The 27,904-nt window shown below is 42.9% G+C and overlaps 1 long non-coding RNA gene across 1 annotated transcript; it reads right to left on the reverse strand.

Moving 5' to 3' along the window:
* Positions 1–297: 297 nt before the first annotated feature.
* On the reverse strand, positions 298–27,888 carry LOC132403008 (uncharacterized). Its single transcript, XR_009515154.1, has 3 exons — positions 27,504–27,888; positions 719–849; positions 298–378 (listed from the first exon to the last, which is right to left on the reverse strand). It is a non-coding gene; the product is annotated as an uncharacterized LOC132403008 (long non-coding RNA).
* Between the last annotated feature and the right edge of the window lie 16 nt (positions 27,889–27,904).

Raw genomic sequence — 27,904 nt, forward strand, 5'->3', positions numbered from 1 at the left:
AAGTAATTTAGATAAAGTAAGATTGGTAGAGTCTTGAGTTGAGCATTAATGCCAGAATGGCCTGGTTTGACTGAATTTGCTGATATTTCATGCAATGCCCCAGACAAGATCCTCTTTCCCTCAGGTCACTGGAGAGTCTTTCATTTAATGTACTGACACCAAATTCTCACAAGAAAAATTAGGTCACCAGCTGATGAAAATTATATGGGTGCCCTGGGTCTTGACATTTTATTTCATTAAAGATGCTGTAGAAGTGCAAGTTGTTGTTGTTCTTCTTCCCCATTTGTCACCCAGGTTGGCTTTTTGACCAGCAGGCACTTGTTCCAAAAACGACATTGAACTACCCACTGCAGAGTTGTTCACATGCTCTGAGATTCCCTATGGGAATGTAGAGAATGAATTTGGATTAGTCTAGACTGGTGCTTGATGGTTGTTGTGGACTCAGTGGTGAAGTGCTGGCTTTCATGCCGCGTGACTTTTAAATTTTATTACTGTCCAGTCAACTTCAAAATTATGCTACTGTACTCGAAGAAGTTAAAAGACAACACCTCCAACAGTGCATCATTTCCCCATTGCTGCACCATGAAAATCAACCCAAGTTTCTGTGACCCAATCACTAAAATGGAATAAGAACCAGTGACCTTTTTAGTTAGAGGCAAAGAGATGACAGAATGCTAGCAATGAAATACAGAGATTTAGAGCATGGTTATGTCTTTACCATGGTCAGTAAAAGCCTCATTCCACTTTGCCTCTGCAGTCTTGCAGGTTACGTTCCTTGAAGTGCACTTGCTGGTAGATTTCAGTCAGAAGAGAGCTTCTCTCTTGGCTACTCCTCCGACTCCTATGATCCTAGGGGTCAAAAGAAATCTTCGATATTTTATATAGTATCTTCCACCAGGTGTCAAAAACCTTGATAGAGTATTGTTCTACCTTAAGATAAATCTATGGAATAACAATGTCATGTGAAATAAAATCATGTAGTAATATCTTTAGTCACAAATGTTATGTTTTTCTTTAAAAGTAGGTATATGTTTTACCACAAGTGATGGCTAAACCCATAAAGCTTAAGTTGTGAATGGGTTATTACAAAATATACTTCATGAAACATAGCTTAACCTCCACATAATGTTTTCCACAGAGTGGAGACAGCCCACATCCTTTGAAATATAAATCACAGCTGCTTAATTTACAACATTCATTGTATTACAGTTGTAGTGTTCTACATGTTCTGACTTCTCAAGTGAATTATTAAAACAAATTAAAGTTGAACAGTACTGAATGTAACTCTCTGATCACAGTTTGCTGTGAAACTATTCATTTTAATATCAGACTTCACCTTGGGAGAGAAAATGAACGATTTGTGTAGTGTTAGTCATGCTGTTCAATTCTAAACTCGTTCCGGTTTCCTCCAGGAAGAAAGTGAAGAGCAAATACGTCTTTGATTTTTTTCCCTCTAACTACTTGTGGTTGTAAATCCTTTCCATATACTTTGCAGTTGAAGGCAATGTTTGCTTTTGGGATACATAAAACCACAGAACACAAAGAGAGTCCATTCAGTCTATCATTCAGCTTTAGACTATTGGGAAGAACTTGGCCAGTTGTAAACATGGGAATCAGCTTTCAGCACTAGTCTCTGTACCTTTTTTGGTTATTAAGCCTCAGTAATAATAGTTGACAGGAGATGTTATAGTGAAACAACAGAACCTAGTCCAGCGATCATATATTCTTCTTCCAACCTGAGACTACCTGTGGTGACCCTAGGCAATTTACCTCTCTTTAACCAAACTCTGGGGAGCCACTGATCCATAGTTTTGTTGCTTCCTGCTGTTAGTACCCATTTGAACTTACTCAGACCTGGTTAGGAGTTATATGGGAGACCACCAGGAAAATACCAGGAGCACTAGGCTCACTGCCTGGAGTAACAGATGATCCAACCAGCAGATTCAATTCACGTCCTGACAAGTCACGTTGCAAGTGCTAAGTAAAACTCCAAGGTTGCTGTCACCAATTATCACATCCTCATCATTCAGCAGCTACGATGAGCCAACTCACAAGAGATCAAGGATGTGAAGTTCACAGTCTTTGTGGTTCAGCTACTCACTGAATAACATGCCAAACTAAGCTCCTGCCTGCCTGTTCATTTACTAAAGCCTGTTGAGTGAACTGAATCCTGACGGTAGAAAATTCTGTATCCTTGAAGATTGTGTTCAAGTAAAATGTGAACTCATCCAAATTATAATATTGAATGTAACTTTAACTGAATGAAATTAAGCAGCTTTCTCCTCTTCCTTTTATGTTTGCAATAGATTGAATCCTTTAGAAATCTTACAACTCTTATTATGCCATTCTGGTGAACAAAAATACTTTATAAATTGTACTTAGTAATGCCTACTTTTATTTCTATAAAATCCAACTTCACAGGTGATTCTCATCTCTAGATACACAATATTTCATTTTTTTGTTGGAAACTTTATTCCAGAAATCCTCTGAAGTTAGTAGTATTTATTTTGGTATTATCTAACAAATATTATGTTACTTTAAAAACTTTTAATAAATAGTTGTAATTTTAAAAAAAGACTGTGGCACTTTTTATAGATGCTTATTTCATATTGCCATAATTTAATAGCTTTAAATAAATTGGATCAAAATAGATTATCATGAATTTCAATGACTTGTGAGCTAAAAAGATTATAAGCATAGAGTCAACAAGTAATTGAGTTAATAGGCTATAGCACTGCTTGAGTTCTGTTTTATTGTTTTCATTTTGCTCCACATTGTGATTAATAAATTCATTATGCACATTCTTAATAGCCAAAGTCTACAGGAGAACACAGTAATGGGAAGCCATACGGGAAAGCATTCTAATGAAGGACTGATGAGTGTAATGGAATTCATCACACTACTTATGTAATCAACCAGAAGTGTATTTTCCCCATCTATAGGCTACATAGAGCGGGTGGCAGAGTCGTGCAGCCAGTCGAGCTGCTTCCTCACAGCTCCTCAACGATCTGGGTTTGCTCCTGGCATTCAGAGTTGCCCATGTGAAATTTGGCCATGCAGCTTTCCTGTAGGTCCTCTGGTTTCCTTGAATGTCCTGAAGATGTGTGTTTTGGTGGGTTAATTGGCCAGAAGAAATCGTCACCAAGTGTGTAGGTGAGTGGTTGAATCCCAAGAGAGCTGACAGAATATAGGGTGAGTAAATTGGGATTAGTATAGAATTAAGGTTAAGCAAACCTTTGAACCTTTATTTGATTTTGAGAAGAGATGGGGCTCATTTGCTCGTTACTATCATTTCAGTTAACTGATAGATTTCCTCCATGATCTAAATGTAAATTTTGTTTTGATATATTTTTCTCTTCTTGTTGGCGGTTTGATGTCTATTTTTAGAAGCTTTCTATATGACACATGACTCCGGGGTTGTGCCCTCAATGGGTTATTTTTTCCTCACTTTACTTGCTTAGTAGGGGTTTTTTTTCATTCACAAAAATTTTCAATCTTTAAGATAAGTTTTTGAGGCATTGTAAGTGTTGTTACTTCGATGTACCTGTGTATTTTTGAATAATAATAAAAAGACTTGAAAAGAAAGAATTAAGGTTAAGCAGAAGAAGGAGGTGCATACAGATATAGGCAGGAAGGGACAAATCAGGTACTTGAGGAGTATAAGAAATGCAAGAGAACACAGGAAGGAAATCAGGAGGGCTACAAAAAGACATGAGGTTGTTCTAGTGGACAAAATGAAAGAAAATCCCAAGGACTTCGACAGATTATATAAAAAACGAAAGAATACCAAGGGACAAAATTGGTCCTCTGGAAGTTCAGAGAGGCCATCTAGGCATAGAGCTAAAGAGATGGGGAAGATTGTAAATGGATATTTTACATCTGCGTTTACTCGAGAAACAGCACAGAGTCTATAGAAGTGCGGGAAAACTGCAGTGAGGTCATGGTCTGTATACAGATTGCGGAGAAGGAGGTATTCACTGTCTTGAGGCAAATTAAGGTGGATAAGTCCCCACAACCTTACAAGGTGTTCCCTCAGACCTAGTGGGAAACTAGTGCAGACATTGTAGGGGACAAAGCAGAGATAGTTAAAATATCCTCGGCAGCTGGTGAGGTGCCAGAGGAATCGAGGATGGCTAATGCTGTTCCATTGTTTAAGGAAGTCTCTAAGAACAAACCAGGAAGTTATAGGCTGGTAAACCTATTATCAGGAGTGGGTAAGTTATGTGAAGGTATTCTAAGGGACTGGTTTATATATTTGGATGACTGGGTACTGATTTGGGACAGTCAACAAGGCTTTGTGCACGGTAGATTATGTCTAACCAATCTTATAGAGTTTTTCGAGAAGTTGCCAGGAAAGTTGATGAAGACGAGGCAAAGATGTTATCTACGCGGACTCTAGCAAACCCTTGACAAGATCCTGCATGGGAGTTTGGTCAAGAAGGTTCAGTCACTTGGCATTCAGGACGAGGTAGTAAATTGGATTGGCCATTGGCTTTGCAGGAGAAGCCATCTGAAGAGTGCCTTTCTGACTGGAAGCCTGTGACTGGTGGTGTGCCTCAGGGGTCAGTGCTGGGACATTGTTGCTTGTCATCCATATCGAAGTTCTGTGATAATGTAGGCAGCTGGATCAGCAAATTTGTGGATGACACCAAAATTGGGGGCATAGTGGACAACAAGGAAGGCTATCAAAGCTTGCAGTGGGATCCGGATCAGCTGGAAAAATAGGCTGAAAAATAAGACAAATTTGAAGTGATGCACTTTCGGAGGAGAAACCAGGGTACTAGAACTTATACAGTGAGCAGTCAGGCACTGGTTTAACAGAGGAATCCAGGAATACAGATCCATAATTCCTTGAAAGTGCTGACACAAGTAGGTAGGGTTGTAAAGAGAACTTTTGGCACATTGGCTTTCATAATTCAAAGTACTGAGTACAGGAGTTAGGATGTTATGTTAATGTTGTATAAGATGTTGCCAAGGCCTAATTTGGAGTATTGTATGCAGTTATAGTCACCTAACTCCAGGAAAGATATCAATAAGATTGAAAGAATGCAGAAAAAAATTATAAGCATGTTTCCAGGACTTGAAGATCTGAGTTATAGGGAAAGGTTGAATAGGTTAGGACTATTTCCTAGAGTGTAGGTGAATGAGGGGGAGATCTGAAAGAGATATACAAAATTATGACGGGAATAGATAGGGTAAATGCAAGCAGACGTTTTCCACCAAGTTTGGGTGAGATTAGAACTAGAAATCATGAGTTAAGGGTGAAAGGCAAAATGTTTAAGGAAAATATGAGGGGGAACTTCTTCACTCAGAGCATGGTCAGAGTGTGGAATGATTTGAAGTGACGGTTGCAGATTCGATTTCAACATTTCAGAGAAAATTGAGTAAGTACATGGATGGGATGGGTATGGAGCTATGGTCTAGGTGCAGGTTGATGTCACCAAGCAGTTTAATAATTTTTCATGGACTAGATGGATTGTGATGTAGTGTTCTATGACTCTATTCTAATTTGGGTAAATGAATGCCTGATGGTTGGCAGGAAGCAGATGGATTGAAGAACCCATTTCTGTTCTATCCAATTCTTTATCTCTGAAATATTTTAAAAAATCCTTGACTACAAATTGCTCAATTTAATAACTTAAGGAGTGTGATTAGTCTAAAAAAGCAAATAGTGTTGTAAACATAGAAACATAGAAAACCTACAGCACAACACAGGCCCTTTAGCTCACAAAACTGTGCTGAACATGTTCTTGCTTTAGAAATTATGGAGGGTTACCCACAGCCATCCATTTTTCTGAGCTCCATGAACCTGTCCAGGAGTCTGTTAAAGGACCCTATCGAATCCGCTTTCACCACCGTCGCTAGCAGCCCATTCCACGCACTCACTACTCTCTGCATAAAAAACTTACCCCTGACATCTCTGTATCAAATTCCAAACACCTTAAAACTGTGTCCTCTCATATTAGCTATTTCAGCCCTGGGAAAAAGTTTCTGACTATCCACACGATCAATGCTTCTCATCATCTTACACACCACTATCAGGTCACTTCTCATCCTCCATCATTCCAAGGAGAAAAGGCCGAGTTCACTCAACCTATTCTCATAAGGTATGCTCCCCAATCCAGGCAACATCCTTGTAAATCTCCTCTGCACCCTTTCTATGGTTCCCACATCCTTTCTGGAGTGAGGTGACCAGAACTGAGCCAGTACTCCAAGTGGGGTCCAACAGGATCTTATATAGCTGTAACATTACCTCTCGGCTCTTATACTCAATCCCACGGTTGATGAAGGCCAATGCACTGTATGTCTTCTTAACCACAGAGTCAACCTGCACAGTAGCTTTGAGTGTCCTATGGACTTGGACACTTCCAAGAGTCTTACCATTAATACTATATTCTGTCATCATATCTGACCAAAATGAACCACCTCACATTTATAAGCTACTTGTCAGCCCAGTTTTGTATCCTACCAATGTTCTGCTGTAACCTCTGACAACCCTCCAGACTATCCACAACACCCCCAACCTTTGTGTCATCAGCAAATTTACTAGCCCATCCCTCCACTTCGTCTTCCAGGCCTTTTACAAAAATCATGAAGAGAAGGCGTCCCATAACACCACTGGTCACTGACCTCCATGCAGAATATGACTCGACTACAACCAATCTTTGCCTTCTGTGGGCAAGCCAATTCTGGATCCACAAAGTAAAGTCCTCTTGGCTCCCATGCCTCCTTCCATTCTCAATAAGCCTTGCAAGGGGTACCTTATCAAATGCTTTGTTGAAATTCATATATACTACATCTACTGCTCTACCTTCATCAATGTGTTTAGTCACACCTTCAAAAAAATTCAATCAATTTCGTAAAACATGACCTGCCTTTGACAAAACCATGCTGACTATTCCTAATCATATCATGCCTCTCCAAATGTTCATAAATGCTGCCTCTCAGGATCTTCTCCATCAACTTACCAACCACTGAAGTAAGACTCACTGGTCTATAATTTCCTGAGCTATCTCTACTCCCTTTCTTAAATAAGGGAACTACATTCACAACCCTCCAATCCTCCGGAACCTCTCCTGTCCCCATTAGTGAGTCAAAGATCATCGCCAGAGGATCAGCAAACTCCTCCCTCACCTCCCACATTATCCTGGGGTACATCTTGTCTGGTCCCGGTGACTTATCCAATTTGATGCTTTCCAAAAGCTCCAGCACATCTTTTTTTCTTAATGTCTATATGCTCAAAGCTTTTCACTCTGCTGTAAGTCAACCCTACAATCACCAAGATTCTTTTCCGTAGTGAATACTGAAGCAATTCATTAAGTACCTCTGCTCTCTCCTTCGGTTCCATACAAACTTTTCACTGTCACATTGGTTGGTCCTATTCTCTCATGTCTTATCCTCTTGCTCTTCACATACTTGTGGAATAGCTTGGGGTTTTCCTTAATCCTGCTTGCCAAGGGCTTCTCATGGCCCCTTCTGGCTCTCCTAATTTCATTCTTAAGCTCCTTCCTGCTAGCCTTATAATTTTCTAGATCTCTATCATTACCTAATTCTTTGAACCTTTTGTAAGCTTTTCTTTTCTTCTTGACTAGATTTTCAACAGCCTTTGTACACCATGGTTTCCGTATCCTACCACCCTTTCCCTGTCTCATTGGAACGTACCTATGCAGAACCCCACGCAAATATCCCCTGAACATTTGCCACATTTCTGCCGTACATTTCCCTGAGAACATCTGTCCCCAATTTATGCTTCCAAGTTCCTGTCTGATAGCTTCATATTTCCCCTTATCACAATTAAACACCTTCCTAACTTGTCTGTTCCTATCCCTCTCCAATGCTATGATAAAGGAGATAAAATTATGATCACTGTCTCCAAAACGTTCTCCCACTGAGACACCTGACACCTGACCAGGTTTATTTCCCAATCCCAGATCAAGTACAACCCCTTCTCTTGTAGGCTTATCTACATATATTGTCAGGAAACCTTCCTGAACACACCTAACAAACTCCACCCCATCTAAACCCCTTGCTCTAGGGAGATGCCAATCAATATTTGAGAAATTAGCATCTCCCACCACGACAACCCTGTTATTATTGCACCTTTCCAGAATCTGTCTCCATACCTGCTCCTTGATGTCCCTGTTACTATTGGGTGTTCTATAAAAAACATGCAGTAGATTTATTGACCCCTTCCTATTCCTAATTTCCACTCACAGAGTGGACAATCCCTCCATGACTTCCTCCACCTTTGCAGCCGTGACACTATCTCTGATCAACAGTGCCTCGTCCCCCACCTCTTCTGCCTCTCTTCCTGTCCTTTCTGAAACATCTAAAGCCTGATACTCTAAGTAGCCATTCCTCCCCCTGAGCCATTCAATTCTCTGTAATGGCCACAACATCATAGCTCCAAGTATTGATCCATGCTCTAAGCTCATCGGCTTTGTTCATAATACTCCTTGCATTACAATAGACACATCTCAAACCATCAGTCTGAGCGCATCCCTTCTCTATCACCTGCCTATCCTCCCTCTCACACTGTCTACGAGCTTTCTCTATTTGTGAGCTAACAGCCCCTTCCTCCATCTCTTCAGTTTGGTTCCCAACACCCAACAATTCTAGTTTCTCTCCCCAATAGCCTTAGCAAGCCTTCCTGGCAGGATACTGGTCCCCCTCGGATTCAAGTGCAACCCATCCTTTTTGTACAGGTCCCGGATTTATAGTTACAGATTTTCCAGTAAGAATAAGGGTTAAGCTATCATCCCGATATCATAAAAATATATTGGACGTCACCATCTGATGTCCCTATACGCAGAACTAAAGATGGGGAGCAGAGAGTCACTGGAGCTGATGCCCTGCATCTTCAGATCCAGGTTTCATAGGTAACCAGGTGAAAAGAACTTATCCTCTCGATATCCACTCAATATGTCTGAGAAAGTTTAGGCTTGTCTGTTAATGTGTCTGATTACTGACAGGGTGATAAAATTTACTGTGCTGGACTAACATAAAATCTGTGCGAGATTAACAAATGGGTGCTACGGTTGTCTGCACTATTCAGAAGTGAAAGAAAAATCGAACAGTGATGCTAGTTTTGGCTATTAGGTGATGACTTTATTGTTTTATAGTCACTGGGAGAATGGCTAATTGACAAATCACCAGAAGTAGCTAGTAACTTCATAGTAATCATTCTGAATGAGTCAGAAGGATTGCATTCAGTGAGTAGAACCAATGCAAAGTACCTTAGTTTCCACTAACAAATTTGCTGAAATAAACATGGCCACAGTACTCAACCTGTCTTGTAGCATGTAATAAAGAGAATGGAAAAGTACAGTATAGGAACAGGCCCTTTGGCTACAATGTCTGTGCTGAACATGATGCCATATTAAACGACCAGTCTTCTGCCTGCACGTGATCCATTTCCCTCCGTTCCCTGCAAATCTATATATGCCACTACCCTATCAGCTTCCACCACTACCCCAACATCCCATTCCAGGCACCTGCTATTTTCTGTGTACAATACTTGCTCCCCACACCTTCTCTGGAGTGTTTTGGAATATTTTACTATCTGCATTCCGGGTCAGAAAGGAGGCAAGCGGAAAGGCTTGAACAAGCAATTCCAGAGCTCAGGTTCTGAGCAACCATGGACAGAGCCACTAATGTTGAATGGAAGTGAGAAGTACAGGGCATTGGAGAAATCATAGTGGCTTAAAGAGGTTCTGGAACATGGATAGGTGAGACTATAAAGAGAATTGAAAACAAGGACAAAAATTTCACAAATTGCCACTTTGAAATAACTTAAAATATCTTTCTAATCATGCTACATGTGGCAACACTCCTGTTCTCACCCTAATAGAAAGGTTTGCATAGCACACCTGTCAATTAAACTTGATGCAAACCCTGCAAGTGACTGAGTTTGATTTCATGCACGTACTTTAAAAACACCATGCCGACTGAGTGTCTTCCTTTAATTGGTAGAGGCTCGCACGCCACGTGTGAACAAATGGGCATACAAGTGGAGTTCAGCACCCTGTTTCAGCCACAATCAAGTGTCATGGAGAGAAGGAATCAAGTAGTTAAATGAGGCCTGGCAGAGCTGGTCTACTCTAGAGGCCTCAGGTACATTTTTTAGATGGAGAGCATCAAAGTATTTCTGTCTAGGTTCTGCGGAGCAACTTCATTTCTTCCAACAGTTTTACCACTAGCAGGAGTTCAATGTAGTCAAAAGGTTTTTTTTCCATTGAAGCCAAGTGTCAGGGGTTGGTTTTGCTATAATTGTGGCCCTAGAATAAATGGGCTTTCTTGTGATCCATGTTGCCAAAATGATACATATGAGCAGAGCAAGAGCAACAACTGAGTAGCATAGTTAAACTTTACTCAGTCATGTCAGAAATGGTACACGTTGGGGAACTTGCAGTGTGAGGGCTATGAACTGAGCTGGTCGAGACAAAAACATGCGCACTCGAAAACCCAAACACAAAAGAGAGTTTCTTCCGCACAACATTCCCTCTAATTTTTTACAGCTGCGCGGACCAACCATTGCTCTGAGCAGGAAATGTTTACATGGTTTGAAAACTGCATGGCACCTTAAATGTTTTCTTTTGTAATATGCAATCAAACACAAACCACAACTCACAACACAAGCTAACGATATCAGACACAGTGCAAAAATAAAATGTTCTGACTAGACAACTTTAGTGGGGGACTGTGGTTTATTAACAATGAGCTACCGACCTCCATTCAGTGTTTATTGTTACAATTTGTAACAGTATTGTAACTTGAAACACTGATGATGTAAGTACGTGTAAGGCTTTATTATTTAGAAAATTTATGGATTATATTCTGTCATGGTCCAGTCCATGAAATCCACATTCTGGTTCACAGTCTGTTCCATGTTCCTTATTCCAGGTTTTCCAGTTTTCCCCAGTTTCTGTTGAGGCAGCTGATTCTTATTTGGGCTGGCTTCATAAATAGCTTCAGGATTCAGCCTCTGGCTGCCGGATTGTTCCTGTCTGTGTCCTTTCCCTTCACCTTCCTCCCGGAGCCTTGCCTTCACTGCTGTCAAGTTCAACCACTGGAACAAGATAAGGAACTGTCTTTTGTTGTTTTGAACTGTCTCTGTGTCTATGCCTTTGCTTGTTAGGTCAGGCTGTCTGCTGCTACCTAGTGTTGGGAACTGTCTGTGTCCACACCTTTACTAGGTAGGTCCAGCTTTACGTTCTTGTCTTGTCCATGTGCCTTGCCCAGCCCGGTGCTGGGGTTCCCTTGTCCTGTCCAGGAGTCTCACGTCCAGTCCTGTTGCCTCTCCTCGTCCTGTAGCCACACCTTGTCTTTGCCTGGTTCTGGAGTCCGAGCCCGAGTCAAGACCCAGGTTCTGGGTCCTTGCCCAGTCTCTGGCTCGGAGTCCAAGCCCAGGCTCCTAGTTCCCAGTTCCATGTCCTGGTTCCACTATCCTAGTCAAGTCCTAGCCCAGGCCTGGAATCCTTGTCTCGTTCAGGGCCTGTGTCATGTCCAGCGTCCTTTCTTCCCCACTTCCCTTGCTTCCTTCTCACGCCTAGTCCTGTTCCTGGTAGTTCAGTGTCCGTGTCTTGCATTTGGATCTGCTCCCAACGCCCCCTGTATGACATATTTATTAATATATAATTAATTACAGGGAATCTCACAATTATACTAACATAGATTTCAAAATTATATTAACATTATATAAAAGAAAATTCCAGTTGTGTAATAACAAATGCTATGTGTGTGGGAGCATTTCTGTTACTGATGGCTGCAAACCCATGTGTAGGAGGCCCAATCAATGGACCACATGCACACTCGCCAAACTCTAGCAATCAATTTGATATGGTATACCACTGTTATTTACTTACTGCATTTTTTTGGAGGAATTAGCCAGAATTTTTTAGGAAAGTGTTGCTGTAGTAATTCCCATTGGCTGATTCCTTCCATCCCTAATATATACTTGCCGGAAATTTGCACTCTGTCGCATTTTTGACATTACAACAGCATTTTGGGAGACTCTGTGTCATATAAAAATTACTTGAATGAGAACTATAGTTGTGAGTTTCACAAAAAATATTTGTTGGTTTCTCTGATTAACATCATGCTGAAATTAGCATTGCCTATTGCCTGTTGATTCCTGAATGGTAGGCTTGTTCTGAGAAGGTAAACAGACTGGCCCTGTGCACTTAGAGTTCAGTAGAAGGAGAGGTGAAATGTTTCCTGAGATAGGGGTGTCTAAACCCTGGCGTCTACAGTCTGAAAATAAGGGTCATACGTTCAGGTTAGAGATGTGAAGAAATTGTGATTCTTTGGAACTCAAAGACCTGTGTATTCAAGACAAGGGTTGAATGAATTTTAAGCATGAAAGGTATCAGGAAATGTACATTAATTCAGGGATGTAACTTTGAGGTAAAAGGTTAGCCACAATCTCATGAAATTAAACTAATAATCTCATTAAGACAATAAACTGGAAATACCCTTAGAAAGTAAGTCCATTTATTTTAGGTATGTACCTCAAGAATGGTTGAAAAGCAATAAATATTTAATGAATATACTGTTGGTGTCTGGTAAAAAGACTCTTACTAGGAAATGGTTATCACAGGAGAGCCCAACCTTAAATGCATGGATGGAAATTACAATGGACATTTACAAAATGGAGAAGATAACAGCATCTATTAATCATAAGTTGGAACAATTTGATTCATACTGGGGAAAATGGTTTAACTACATAACACCTCATAGGCCTGATTTTATTCTCACAAATCAATGAATATGTTGTAAAAAAAATCACTCCCTTCTTGTACATAATTTTCTCTTTTCACTTGTTCTTTCTTTCCTCTCTTTTCTATGTGTATACCTCAGATAAATATTATGTGGAGATTTGTGGCATGTATGACTATATGATAATATATGCATAATATCTGAAATACATCTTATGGAAATGTTTGATGATGAACTTCAATAAAAAGTAAATTACAAAAAAGATGATAAACTGGAAGTCACTGAGACCTTGATCTAATGACAAAGATTTAAGGTTCTGCTTGAGGTTATAGAAATGCACAAAATCTCATGAAGATAAAGGATATATTTTGAGTGTCGGCTCTTTAAAAATATATAGATTCACATAAAATGAGGTTAATAAAACTAGTTGTTTTCTGAAGAAATGAGAGCTATTTTTAAAAATCTCATTGAACTAATAAACAACAGTTTTTAATAATTTCTTCAGGGGACAATCAACTTCCACTAACTTTATTAGTATAAAGGATAGTAGTATACCGTATCAGATTGATAATCTCACTGAAAGTTAATTTTGCCTGTTTCTGTTGACATAATTTTGGGTAGTTTGGGGGGACATTAATGCAAGAAAAAAATTGAAGTGTGAAGAAAAATGCTACCAAGAAAATGAGAAGATTATATTTTTGATAGGCACTAAAAGATCCAAAAATATAAACAAAATTTTGGAACCCAGAGAATCACTTTCTAGTTCTGTTTTTTTAGATTGATCTTGCTGAATTGACTATTCCTGGGAGTTCAAACTCTGCATCTGTCTCATTAATTGATTCAATGTTGTCTGTAGATGCCTTCTTCTAATGCCATCACATATTATTTTCTCAACAGTACAGATGTTATTTGATCAAAGAATATCAAAATTGGTACCAGCCTTCAGTCACGTGCTGTTTGCTTAATTTTGTCTCTAAGCCTTACCGACGATTTATGATGGGTTCTGCTTGAATTCTGCTTTCATTTGTGATAAAACGGGACTAGAAAATCCACAGGAAGAGAAAATCCTGGGATTATTCAAAGGAAGGATGCACAAATGTGAAAAAGTAAGGAACAGTTACAGATAATCATGGCAAATTAATAAACTTTAACAACAGATTTCTTGAGGTCAAGGGTGCAGCAAAATGACTGTCTAATGTAAGAAAAGAGTTTAATCCTACTTCTACATTACATATTCCTACCTGAAGACAAAGATTTTCTGGAATGGTTTCAAATAAATATATTTTTCTTTTGAGAATGCAACACCATCAGTTAGTTGCTTTGATGGTTTATATGCTGGTTGTATTAATATACTTGTATTATGCCAGTTGCTGGATTTAGGATGTTATTCTTTGGACTCAAGTAAGCAGCAGAACTATTGCAGTGATAATCTTAATTTAGATCTACCTGCAGTATGATGCTGAACAGGTAGAGACGGTGCAGAATAAAATTGTGCCCTAAATTTTATTCACTCTATCACCTTTTTCAGCTGCCCAAGCCCAATCTGCATTTCACATCTAAACCATTACACCTCTTTATTTGCCTCTTATCTTTTAAGTTGTTTTGTGGCGACCCACTTCCTAGCGCACTCGAACCAGCTCATAAATAGCCAGCGTGCAGGCACAAAGGCTAGGTCTGCAACAAAGGGGAAAAAGCCTGCGAGGGTTTGTGAGTACGTGTCTCTTGGAGCATCCGCGCCTGGGCAGGGCGGGATGAGGGAGGCTTTAAAGCAAGGCTGTGAAGTTCGAATAAAATCATCTTTAATTGCAGTTTACCGACTCCGTGTCGTTATTTTAGCGCTGCATGTAGCACACCGCTACAATTGGTGACTCTGACGGTGCAAACGATTTTTGGACCGGAGATGACAGATGCCGCATCTGTTCATGTGGTTTCGTTGAAACTGCCAAGCTTTTGGGCGCTGCGACCTCACCTATGGTTTCAGCAAGCAGAAGCCCAATTCCACGTTCGGCAGATAACCTCAGAGGACACCCGTTACTACTACGTGGTGAGCTCCCCCGACCAGGACACAGCGGCCCAGGTTGCGGAGTTCGTACAGTCTCCCCCAGCAGACGGCAATTACACGGAATTCAAAGCCCTGCTCCTCAGGACTTTCGGACTCTCACGGTGCGAGCGAGCTGTCCGTTTACTGCACCTGGATGGCTTGGGAGACAGACCTCCATCGGCTTTAATGAATGAGATGTTGTCTCTCGCCGACGGACACACACCCTGCCTCATGTTTGAGCAGGCATTCCTGGAGCAGCTGCCCGAGGACATATGCCTGCTGCTGTCCGACGCGGATTTCAGCGACCCCCGGAAGGTGGCAGCCTGGGTGGACTTGCTGTGGAATGCCAAGAAGGTGAATGGGGCGTCCGTCTCACAGATCACCAGGCCACGGTCCCAGCAGCAAACCAGTCCAGGCCCGGCCGCAGAGCCCGCTAACCCCAGAGGCAGGGGTGGGGAGCCCAACGAACAATGGTGTTTCTACCACCAGTGGTGGGGCGCAGAAGCCCGCCGTTGTTACCTGCCCTGCCAGTTCCCGGGAAACACCAGGGCCAGCCGCCGCTGATGGCTACGGCAGCTGGCCATCGGGATAGCCTCCTGTATGTGTGGGACCAGCAGTCGGGACACCGTTTTTTGGTCGACACCGGTGCCGAGATCAGCGTCTTACCTCCGAAGAGTTACAACACCCGCAACAGGGCACCGGGTCCCCCCCTGAGGGCTGTGAACGGCAGCACAGTAAGGACCTATGGCACCTGTCAGGTGCAGCCACAGTTCGGCTCCAGCCAGTTCACGTGGGACTTCACACTGGCCGCCGTAGCCCAACCGCTTCTGGGTGCGGATTTTTTGCGGGCTCACAGCCTGCTAGTCGACCTGCCCAGGAAGAGACTGGTCCACGCCAAGACCTTTCAGACGTTCTCCCTGGGTGCACTCCAGTTGCCAGCCCCTCACCTCGGCTCCATCACGCTGTCCGACAACGACTTCACCAGGGTCCTGGCGGATTTCCCATCGGATCTGGCACCGCAGTTCACAGCGGCCATGCCCAGGCACGGCGTACAGCACCACATCCCGACCCAGAGACCACCCCTCCACGCCCGTGCTTGGTGGCTTTCCCCGGACAAGCTCCGACTGGCAAAGGAGGAGTTCAAGCGGATGGAGGAATTGGGGATCATCCGGCGGTCCGACAGCCCATGGGCCTCCCCACTGCACATGGTGTCCAAAGCGACGGGGCTGGAGACCGTGCGGTGACTACTGCAGGCTGAACGAGGCTACCACACCAGTCTGCTACCCGGTGCCGCACATTCAGGACTTTGCAGTAAACCTGCACGGTGCACGGATCTTCTCCAAGGTAGACCTCATCCGAGGATACCATCAAATCCCGATGCATCCTGACGACGTCCCCAAAACGGCTCTCATCACCCCGTTTGGCCTTTTCGAGTTCCTCCGCATGCCGTTTGGCCTGAAGAATGCCGCACAGACGATCCAGCGGTTAATGGACGTGGTGGGACGGGACCTGGACTTCGCATTCATCTATTTGGACGACATCCTCATAGCCAGCAGCAGTTGTCAGGAGCATCTGTCCAACCTCCGTCAACTCTATGCCCGGCTGAGTGACTACGGTCTAACGATCAACCCGGCCAAATGCCAGTTCGGCTTCGACACCATTGACTTCCTGGGCCACAGGATTACTAAAGACGGGGCAACTGCTCTGCCCGCTAAGGTAGATGCGGTCCGCCATTTCCCCCGACCCACCACGATCAAAGGCCTTCAGGAATTCGTAGGTATGGTCAATTTCTACCACCACTTCCTCCCTTCAGCTGCCCGGATCATGTGCCCCTGTTCGCCCTGCTGTCAGGTCTGGGCAAGGACATTACCTGGGACGAGGAGTCCGCCGCCGCTTTCATTCAAACAAAGGAAGCCTTGGTGAACGCCGCGATGCTAGTACATCCCAGAATGGACATCCCTACCGCCCTCACAGTGGACGCATCTAACACGGCAGTCGATGGGGTACTGGAGCAACTCATCGCGGGTCGCTGGCAACCCCTGGCATTTTTCAGCAAACACCTGCGACCACCCGAGCTCAAATACAGTGCTTTCGACCGGGAACTGTTGGCGCTATACCTGGCAATCCGACATTTCAGGTACTTCCTAGAAGGTAGGCCCTACACCGCGTTCACGGACCACAAACCGCTTACCTTTACGTTCACGAAGGTGTCCAATCCCTGGTCGTCCCCCCAGCAGCGCCATCTGTCCTACATCTCTGAATACACGATGGATGTCCGGCACGTCTCGGGTAAGGACAATGTCGTGGCGGATGCGCTCTCTCGCCCTACCGTTCATGCCCTTTCCCAAGGGGTAGACTTTGAGGCGCTGGCAGAGGCACAGCAGGCAGACGAGGAGATCCCGAGTTACAGAACCGCAGTCTCCGGTTTGCAGCTCCAGGACCTCTCCGTAGGCCCAGGTGAGAGGACCCTACTCTGTGACATCGCCACCGGCCAGCCCCGTCCCGGTTGTCTCGGCACCTTGGCGGCAACGCGTTTTCGACTCCATTCATAACTTGGCGCACCCATCCATCCAGACAACCGTCCAGATGGTCTCCAGCAGGTTTGTTTGGCATGGACTCTGCAAGCAGGTCAGTGAATGGGCCAGAACGTGCATGCACTGCCAGACGGCCAAGGTGCAGCGGCACACCAAAGCTCTGCCGCAGCTGTTCCACCCCACCCACCGGCGATTCGACCACATTCATGTGGATATTGTGGGCCCCCTGCCAGTGTTGCGAGGAGCGCGGCACCTCCTGACTATCGTGGACTGCTTCACAAGATGGCCAGAGGCGATCCCGCTCACCGACACCACCTCTGAATCTTGCGCCCGGGCACTGACCGCCACCTGGGTGTCCCACTTTGGTGTACTGGCCCACTTTACCTCCGACAGAGGCACCCAGTTCACCTCCAGCCTGTGGTCAGCTATGGCCAGCCTTTTGGGGACTCAGCTGCACCACACCACTGCCTACCACCTGCAGTTGAATGGACTAGTGGAGTGTTTCCACCGTCACCTGAAGTCGGCCCTCATGGCCCGCCTGCGAGGAGCCAACTGGGCGGACGAGCTTCCCTGGGTCCTACACGGCATCTGCACGGCACCCAAAGACGATCTGCACTCCTCGTCGGCAGAGTTGGTGTACGGCGCACCCCTGGTCGTCCCCGGGGTGTTCATACCAGCCCCAAGGGGGCAAGAGGAAGAACCCGCAGCAGTCCTGGGCAGACTATGCGAGAGGCTCGGTGACCTGGCCCCCATACCCACTTCGCAGCATGGGCAGAACCCGACCTGCGTACCCAAAGACCTGCAGAACTGTAAGTTTGTGTTTGTACGAAGGGGCGGGCATCGGCCACCGCTGCAATGGCCCTACGAGGGGCCATTTACGGTGCTCCGGAACAACTGGTCCGCATTCGTGCTGGACGTTGGGGGGGCGAGAGGAGGTTTTCACGGTGGACCGACTCAAACCGGCCCATGTGGACCTGGCGCAACCGGTCGAGTTTCTGGCACCGCAGCGCAGAGGCCGACCTCCCAAACAGGGTCCGGCCCAGACTGTGGACATTGGGAGGTGTATCGCCGGTTCTGGGGGTGGGGGTTATGTGGCAACCCACTTCCTAGCGCACTTGAACCGGCTCACAAATAGCCAGCGTGCAGGCACAAAGGCCAGGTCCGCAACAAAGGGAGAAAAGCCTGCGGGGGTTTGTAAGTACGTGTCCCTTGGAGCATCCGCGCCCGGGGAGGGCGGGATGAGGGAGGCTTTAAAGCAAGGCTGGGAAGTTCAAATAAAATCATCTTTAATTGCAGTTTACCGACTCCGTGTCATTATTTTAGCGCTGCGTGTAGCACACCACTACAGTTTTTTAATATTTAGCACTTTGGCCAAGGTTTTGGTCATTTGTCTTAAATATTTCATATCTGGTTCCATGTCAACTTTTCTTTAATATACTTCCTGTGAAATGCTTCAAGATACTTTATGATAAGTGTGCTGTATAATTAAAGGTTATTACTGTAATAGATATGTTTAAGGATTTTTTTTCCATTGTGGTACTAGTGGAAATTATCAGGTATAAAGTGCTATGAAAGTGGTGAATATTATCCAACCATTTTCTGACACATTTCCCCTCCGCCGAAATCTAAAGAGGCTGTTGGAATTTGCAGACATTTTAACTAATATTCCCCCTCTTGAGATTCAGAGGCCAACCATGCACATCACACTCCAAAAGAGCCCTTTGTGATCTCAGCACAATTTCTTTACTTTTGTACTTCAACTCTCTTGCAATTAAGGCCAACATATGATTTGTCTTACTTACTGCTTGTTGTACGTGTGTGTTATAAATTAAGGGATCAAGAACTCTCATAAATCTGGAAACAAAGATCCTTCAATGTATTGGTTTGTATTTGGAATGTGATGCACTGTAAACATTGGAGTCTTTTTAGAATGATTGTATTTTGGATGCAAAGGGCAATCTGTCCTCTGACAATGGATATCGTAAGTGCCATTAAGAGATCAATGATCCTTGCTGGGTGGGGGTAAGGAGCCAACAGGAAGGAATAGAATTCTATTGTGCTGCCTCTCTAAAGCTGTCGAAGCCAAGCGGGGACACCCAGTTGTCGTACAGGGAATGATTGAACTCTGTAGCTGTGAATTTACAGAGACTAAGAGATGTGGTCCCAGCTGGTCGAGAAGTGAAAAGCATGATTAGAGTGCAGCGTAGATTGAACAATTAACTGATAAGATGCCAAATTGAAGGGGAATTGTTATACTCTATAGTGCGTAATCTTGTGCTTAAAATTTCTTTGCTGGACAGCAGTAATAATAAAAATGTCAACAGCATCACTTGTTCACATCACTGACAAAATCCAGTGATATGTTCCAGAGTGCACCAACCCTCCCTGCCTCCATCACTCACTCTGCAACTTCTGCCAAGATAACGAAGAAAGCTGGGAAAATTTAGACCTAACTAGTTATTACAATTGGTTGGAAAGTGTATCGCTGCTGTATGAAGAAAATATAGTGGTCATTATCATTTGACTTTGATTTTTGATAGTTAATACTCACTTTGAAATTTTGTGTTGTCCCACAGAGTAGGGTCACAAGAATGATCCCAGGAATGAAAGGATTAATGTCTGGGGAATGTTTGATGGCTCCAGGCCTGTTCTCAATGGAGTTCAGGAAGATGAGTTGGGGAAGGGGAATGAGATCTCATTGAAACCTACTGAATATTGAAAGGCTAGAAAGAGTGGACATGGAGAAGATATCTCCAGTAGTGAGAGACTCCAGAACAGGAGTTCCCAACCTGGGATCCATTGACCCCTCGGTTAATGGTAGGGGTCCATGGCATAAAAATTGCTGGGAACCCTGCTCTGGAACTCGATCTAAATGGCATGATATCCCTTTAAAACAGAGATGAGGAGGAAACTCTTTAGGTAAAGGGAAGTGAATCAGTGGAATTCATTGCCAGAGATGGCTGTGGAGACCAAGTCATTGGGTATATTTAAAGCGGAGGCTAATAGGTTCTTGGTTAGTAAAGGTGTCAACGGCTACAGGTAGAAGGCGGGAGAATGGTGTTGAGAAGGAAAAATAAATCAGCCATGATCAAATGGTAGAGCAGACTCGTTGGGTCAACTGGTGTAAATTTGCTCCTATGTCTTATGGTCTTATTACATTTATACATTTCTGTTGGCATAAGGTCTCAGCTTAACTCTTGATGCATTATGAAGAATAAAGATGCAAAAACACATCAGGAGAAAGTGTCATTGTTTAAGAAAGTCCCATTGATTGCCTATAGCTAAACGTACAAGTAAAGTGTTCGTCAGGTAGCATTACTGATTTGGCATGTTATATAAAACTTTGACAAACTTCTATAGATGTGCCGTGAGGAGTATATTGACTGGGTGCATCACACCTAGTGTAGAAACGCCACTGCCCTTGAAGGAAAAAGCCTACAAAAGGTAGTGGATACAACCTAGCCCATCACAGGTAAAGCTTCCTGACCATTGAGCACATCTACACAGAGCACTGTCACAGGAAAGCAGAATCAGTCATCAAGGACTCCCACTACCCAGGCCATGTTCCCTTCTCACTGCTGACATCAGGAAAGCGCTACAGCAGCCTCAGGACCCCCACCACCTTGTTCAGGAACAGTTATTACCCCTCAACCATCAGGCTCTTGAAAAAAGGGGATAATCTTACTCAGCTTTACTCACCCCAACACTGAACTTTTCCCACAATGTATGGATTCAGTTTTAAGGACTCTTCATCTAATATACTCAATATTTATTGCTTATTTATTATTATTATTATTATTATTATTATTTCACTTCTTTTTATTCACTGTGAATGCCCACAAGAAAATTATTCTCAGGGTTGTATATATGGTCTTCGTTAATAAATTTATTTTGAACTTTGACATCATATAGGGCTTAGTTAAGTACAATTCAAATGATTAAACACTGTTTCAAGGCTATGTCACAACAGCTGCAGGAAGTAACTGTCCTAGTTACTAAAGATCTCAAGCTAATAGAGGCAGGCTCCAAATTGAGTTCATGGTTTTAATTCAGACACAGTTATTCGAAACAGCCACACACAGAAAGGTTTGAGTTTAAGCTTCAAGCATTTTACGAGGACTCTGTAACGTTCTTGGTCTTCCCTGGACAGGAGTAAAACAATTATGTGAGGTTAAAAGCATTCTTCCTCTGCCCTTTACATTCTGGTAAGATAGCAGTTCACTCGGACGCAGTGGCCCCTGCGGTGTTACTATCTTTTTAAACTTTTTTTTATGATTGCAAAATACTGCTGGACATTAAGAACTTTAGGTACTGCAGTCTACCCCATCAGCGAATTGCTCGTTAGTGGAGGAGTTGGACTTGTTCAGGACCATGTTGATGCCTGCGTTCGAAAGGCATCAGAGTCGTGAAGGCGATGTACAGTCTAACTGCGAGGGATCATCGTGGATGTTTCTTTTGTGATCGCAAGACCTTTTTGACATTGGTAATGTAGAATACTGTAAGTCTGGGTCACTGGTTTATTGTTGAGACCAACGGTGGGAGAGCTGCGTGGCCTCGGTTGTAGCGCAGACTAGACCTCATGGCACAGTGTCACAGTGGAGGTGATGTGTTGCAGTGTCCATGCTGGAGTGGGGGCTGGCCCCTCCCATCAGTGCTGCCCTCTGCGGAAGACAAGTTGGATTGCGTTTGTCCATAGTCTGTTGTGTGTTTGTTCTTGCTGCCAACATCCATGGATTCAGGGACTTGGGTTATATTGTTTTTTTTTTTGTTTTTGTTTTACTGTATGCTTACTGCTATCTTATTTGTGCTATATGTGTATGACTGTTGGTACTGTATTTTGCACCTCGACCCTCGAGGAACACACTTTTGTTTGGCTGTATTCATGCATATTTATGTATGGCTGAATGGTAATTAAACTTGAATTTGTACTTTAAATTGACACCTGCCATAGTGAACTTCCCCAGCAATGCTGAGCGTGATCTGAAACAGGTGACCTAAAGGTAGGAATGAGACAAGGAGATGTAATTATATCACTTCTGCATCATTTGGAATATCATTATGATACCACAGCTTCGATCCAACCTCTTCAACAACAAACCAAGTCAAAGGTGCATCATTACAAACATTCTTTTCTATAATGTGTCCAACATTGTAATGCATTTCAAAGGAACATTATCAAACAAGCTTAACACCATGACACGTATTGGGATGCAAGGGCAGCTGATCAACAGTTTGTTAGAACAGACTGCCTTTCAAGAAAAAAAGAGATTCTGCAGTTTCTGGAAATCCAGATCAACATATACAAAGTGCTGGAGGAACTCAGCATGTCAGGCAGCGTCTAAGGAGAGGAATAACCAGTCTACGGTTCTGGCCAGGACCCTTCAGCGGGACTGGAAAAGAAAGGGGAAGAAGTCAGGATAAGAAGGTGGAGGAGAGGAAAGAGAACAAGCTGGCAGGTGATAGGTGAAGACATGTGAGAGGGAAGGTAGTGGGTTGGGGAAGAGGGATGAAGTGTGAAGCAGGGGGGTGATAAGTGGAAGGGTTAAATGGCTGGAGAAGAAGGAATGTGAGAAATGGAAAGTGGAGGGCCACCAGAGGAATATGATGGGGCAATGAGGAGATGAGAAGGGATAGCCAGAATGGAAAATGAAAAAAATGAGAAGGCAGAGTGGTGAGAAATTACTGGATTTAGGAGACTAAGAAAGCTGGGCTGATTAGTGGTTGCAGAACACTTGTGGAGAGATAAAGTCGAGTACACGAGAACTGATTTGGAAGAGTATTGTTTTCTGTCTCTGTTCTTGGCTCAGCATGTCTGTGAAAAAATATGTAAAATTATGCATGTTAAGCTAACTAGATGAAGATTTGTCTTCCCACAGGCAGCATGAAACAAAGAAACACCATGGAACATATTCAAAGAAAACATCAAACACCAACACACAAAAAAAACAAATCATGCAAACAGCAACATAGAGTGAATAGCACATAAAATACTAAGCATCAAACTGCAGAGTCCTTGAAACAGACTAGAAATGTTCATTTCAATTTAGTGATGTACTGCAGGCCTCAGAGCAAGTCCATGTCACAGTGCCCCAATCAAAATCACGCAAAATAGCAATTGAAAAAGGTGTAACTAGATACCAGAAACACATATAATATAAACCTTTAAAAATGAGTACAATCCACTAACTGTGCCAATCAAACCTTGCCAAGACCCAAGAGTCCTGCACCTTCCTCTGACAGCAGCAAGCAGAGGAAGCGAGAGACCAGTCAAATGCAGGCAGACAGTGCTAGTCTTCTGCCCTCATCCTTGTTGATTTCAATCTTGCTCAATGCTTTATTGGTAAGATCAGTGAAAAATTGATCCTATAATGGGTTCATGCTCTGCCATTTGGCTGCATATTCCATTTTCAACTTCGCTCTCAACCACGCCAAACTCCCTCAAAGACAGCAAAAGTTCTAGATCACTCAGTTGGCTCAAAAACACATGATCAAAATGTAACTTACAGGCTCCAATCACACACAGATTAGTAGTAGATGTATACAGTATTTAAAAGAAGAAGGAGAAGATAAAGTAGCTTTGTGAACTGTCCGCAGGACATCACCATTAGTCATGTTGGTCACTGGCGCCATCATGTACTGTGCATCTTGACTATAAGGTGTGTGCCAGTTACTTGATGAAATTTCTTTGGCATCATCTTACAATTCTTACCAATAAAATGTACAAGGATAGTAGGCACAGGGGATCAATCATCACCTACAGTTTCCTCTTCAAATCAAATAACATCCCTGACTTGAAAATCATTCCTGAATCTAGATCTTGGAACTCCCTATCCAAAAACATTGTGGGAGAAGCACTGCAGTAGCTCAAGGAGGCAACTCTCTACTGCCTTTGAAAACCAGGCGGCAGAGATTCAAAGCACAACGTAGAAGGGTTGCAGGGGAGTTGAGTACAAGAAATATATATTCAGGGGTAATAAAGTGGAAAGTCTCTCGCATTTAAAATGAATGTGGATGTGTACTTAGTAATTTGCTATGGAATGTTTGATTAAGCTGGGTGGCTCATTTCTATGACATAGACTAGCAGAATGATCAATAATTGTCGTGATGTTCTTATGCTGCAGAATCTTGGAGACAGTGATTTATTCAAAAATCTGACAGTGCACATTTAATAAACTAAAGGCACACTTGATTATATGGTGGACTGTTTACGGCATGGAGACAGTATTTGCTAACATGTCCATGCTGCAGTTTATGCTCCATGCCACATTCTTACTACCCCTCTTCATCACATCTGATTAGTGAAATCCCTCTATTCCTTCCTCCCTTGCATTTATCAAGATTCCGAGTATCTTGTCTAATCATCAATTTTAATGGAACGGAATTTTGGGAAAGGAGTCCAAGAGAGAACAACTGGTATTTGGTGCCCATAACAGGACAAGTGACCAAAAGTCAGTTTTGAACCTCCAAAATACAACTAAAAAGAGAGAGAGGAAAAAGCTGGAGGATACAGCTGCCTCTCTGTCATATCTTGCTACAGTACTGCCGACTGATATCTGATGAAGCTGTTCTTACAAACTGCCGTTTAACCAGTGCCTAGAGGAAATATGTAAATACAAGGCAGCAGTCTAACGTTTAATCACTTCGCTGTTGTAGCTGTGCCTTCATCTGCTAATACTCTGTACTCTGGAGTTCTATTTTTAATCACCCTGCCTCTCTTTGCTACTGTAAGATATTCATAAAACTAACCACTTTAACTAAGCTTTTATTCCAATATCTTCTAAAGAGTTCTGGGCTAATTTTCTTTAAATTATGTTTTTGTGACATCCTTGGGATATTTTCTTTTGTTGTGTAGGTGCTATGTAATAAAAGCTTTTGTATCTACTGAAAACCGAATGTCCACATTAGTAGATTGTGCAAATACATTTACTGTATTTCATGCATCTTGTTGATGGAAGTAAATGAAATTCAGAAGTTCCCTGTAGAGTTTTAATTAAATGTCTTGTCAATGTACAGACATTAATATATTAACAGACATGATGTCCAATATTTTTATGAAGATAAATCACTAAAATTGAAACATATTTACTTAAAATGCTTTGACAGAGCCTGCTTTTTTTTTATCTGTCACAGTTTGGATGCCACAGTTCTTCTATCACACTTTGTGCAATCACAGAATGTGCAAATATTGACTCTAATTGCATGTCCTTAATTTCATAACACTGACAAATTACAATGACCAAAGCAACACATGGCACAATTATTGAAAACAACAGAATGGATAACTACACGAGAAAGGATAGAGCTTAAGACAGAAATAAGCAAGTTGGGTTTTCCCAATTCTACACGATGATATGTTTTTGTTTAAGCAGGATTCCTGCTTGGAAGTCAGACACTCCAGAGGAAATGGCAGCAGTGGTTACATCTGATCACTGCTTCCAAAGGAGGGATGTGGGTGTGGAAAATCAATGCTTAACCCCAGACATGGGTAGATAGGAGGGGGTTTTGTGTTCTGGAGTGTCACTTGCATGATGGAAAGCTAATGATGGAACAGATTGGAGGAACCTTGGAAAACACTTATGCATCTCCCGGCCCACAGCAATTTACTGAGGATGTCCTAGCTTCCCATCAGCTGCTGGGTTTACCAGGTTCCCAAGCTGCCTTGAGTAAAACCTACAGAACGGGTGGCATCAGAGGCTGCCAGTCTTATTGCATGTTTAAATTGCCAACTTGTCACATGTGATAGGTTTGGTTGCTTGTAATCTCAGTAAAATCAAACCTGTGTATTATTTAACTCCCTGCCTTGCACTCACTGATGTTAATGTTTCCCTCTAGAGAATCTTTCATGAGGATATGTAGCCTAAGTGGAGAGAGAAACATTGTTAACAATTCAGAGTAATGGTTCATCTTCCGAAATGACAAAGGGTGTTTGACCTGAAATGTTGTTGAATCACACAGTCATGGAGGGATACAACACAGTTGTATGGCCCATTCAGTTTCCACTATCGTCAACCATCCATCTTACACCAATCCTACGTTAATAGAAATTCCCAAATTCTCCCAATTTTCATCAGCTCCTCCCAAATTATTCCACTTACCTGCATGCTTGGGGGCAACTAACCTGCCCACCCACATGTCTTTTGGGTGGGGGAGGAAACCAGAGCATCTGGTTGAAATCCACATGGCCCAGGGAGAGCATGCAAGCTTGGCACATTCAGTATCCAAGGTCATGATTGAACCTTTGTCAATGTGAGGCAGTGCCTCCACTGGAGCCAATGTGAGACCAATGTCAACCCTACTTCTCTTTCCACACCTGCTGAATTCTCCATTTTTTGTTTCAGATTTTCAGCTTCTGCAATTTTCTGAGTTTTACATCTTTGGTGAGGAACTAACAAAATACAACAGAATGACGTTGATCCAACATGTTGGTTTTCCACCAAAGTGACCATTTACAACAGGAACGAACATTAGATATAGAAAAGAAACCGCATCATTAGAGTCTGGACTTGGTCATGGGGAATATTCAAGGATATTTTTGGATATGATATGTAAAACACAAATGTGTTAATTTGTTGCTAATACACCATATTAGTAAGGGACTTGCATTGTGGACAACTGGAAGCCAACTCATTGTTTCTCCAGGTTCCTCCAAGTTGGCTGCCATTAGATTGCCTTCCTGGAAATCACTCCCTTCACCTCACCTTCCAGAACAATTAGTACAATTAGTATGCAAAACAACAAGATAAATGAAATAGAAAAGCCTTTTCCATCAACCATAATGAGATGAACTGTAGAGCAGGAACTTGAGGAGGAGGAGGGAGAACGGGGGGGGGGGGGGGGGGAAGAGGAAAAGAAGAAGAGGCATCCAATGCACTATGTCTGACTGCTACATCAGTAATCACAATAATGACGTCTTTAAAGTAACGTTATTAAAATTAGAATAAGGATGGGAAAATGTTGGGAATGCTTAACAGTCTTGCATTTACTTATGAAAATGATAAGGTGCAGGATAACTCCTGAAATTGCTGCAATAACTCATCAGCTGCCAGTGCAGTTTATAAACAATTGTTTTGGAAAAACTGCGGCAGATGTCGTTCTGTCAGCTGGGCTACAGCTCTCAAGATTGGCTGGCTCAGTAACATCTCAAGTGTCCATACAAGTAACCTGTGGAAAGGAGACTGAGGTAACGAAGGAACGTAACAATTGAAGATCACCTTTTACAACATCATGAAGGCTGAAGATTAGCAGAATCCAAGTAGTCCTCCAACTATTTCAAGTCCTTGTTAACATAGGGTCATAGCACGAGTGAAGCTTAGTCAGCAGGCAGTTGTTACAGGCAGAAATTAAAGCGCATGATAAGAGGGCTTACAAAGTATTGGATATCCAGCCAGAGGCTGATTAAGATTTACCAGGGTCTTGGAGAAAGAGCGAAGTAGAGGGCTTTGCACCTAATTTAAACCTGAACGTATCAAATAGCAGCAATAAATTGACCTGGCAGAAAAGCATTCATAAACACACAGAAGGTCAAAAGGTCAAAATTTATCATTGTAGACTTCCACCCTTCGTTAGACTGGTAAAAGTAACAGGTTTTAAACAGGACCGGAGATGCTTATTC

The sequence above is a fragment of the Hypanus sabinus genome, chromosome 12 (genome assembly GCF_030144855.1).
Source record: "Hypanus sabinus isolate sHypSab1 chromosome 12, sHypSab1.hap1, whole genome shotgun sequence".
Classification (NCBI taxonomy): domain Eukaryota; kingdom Metazoa; phylum Chordata; class Chondrichthyes; order Myliobatiformes; family Dasyatidae; genus Hypanus; species Hypanus sabinus.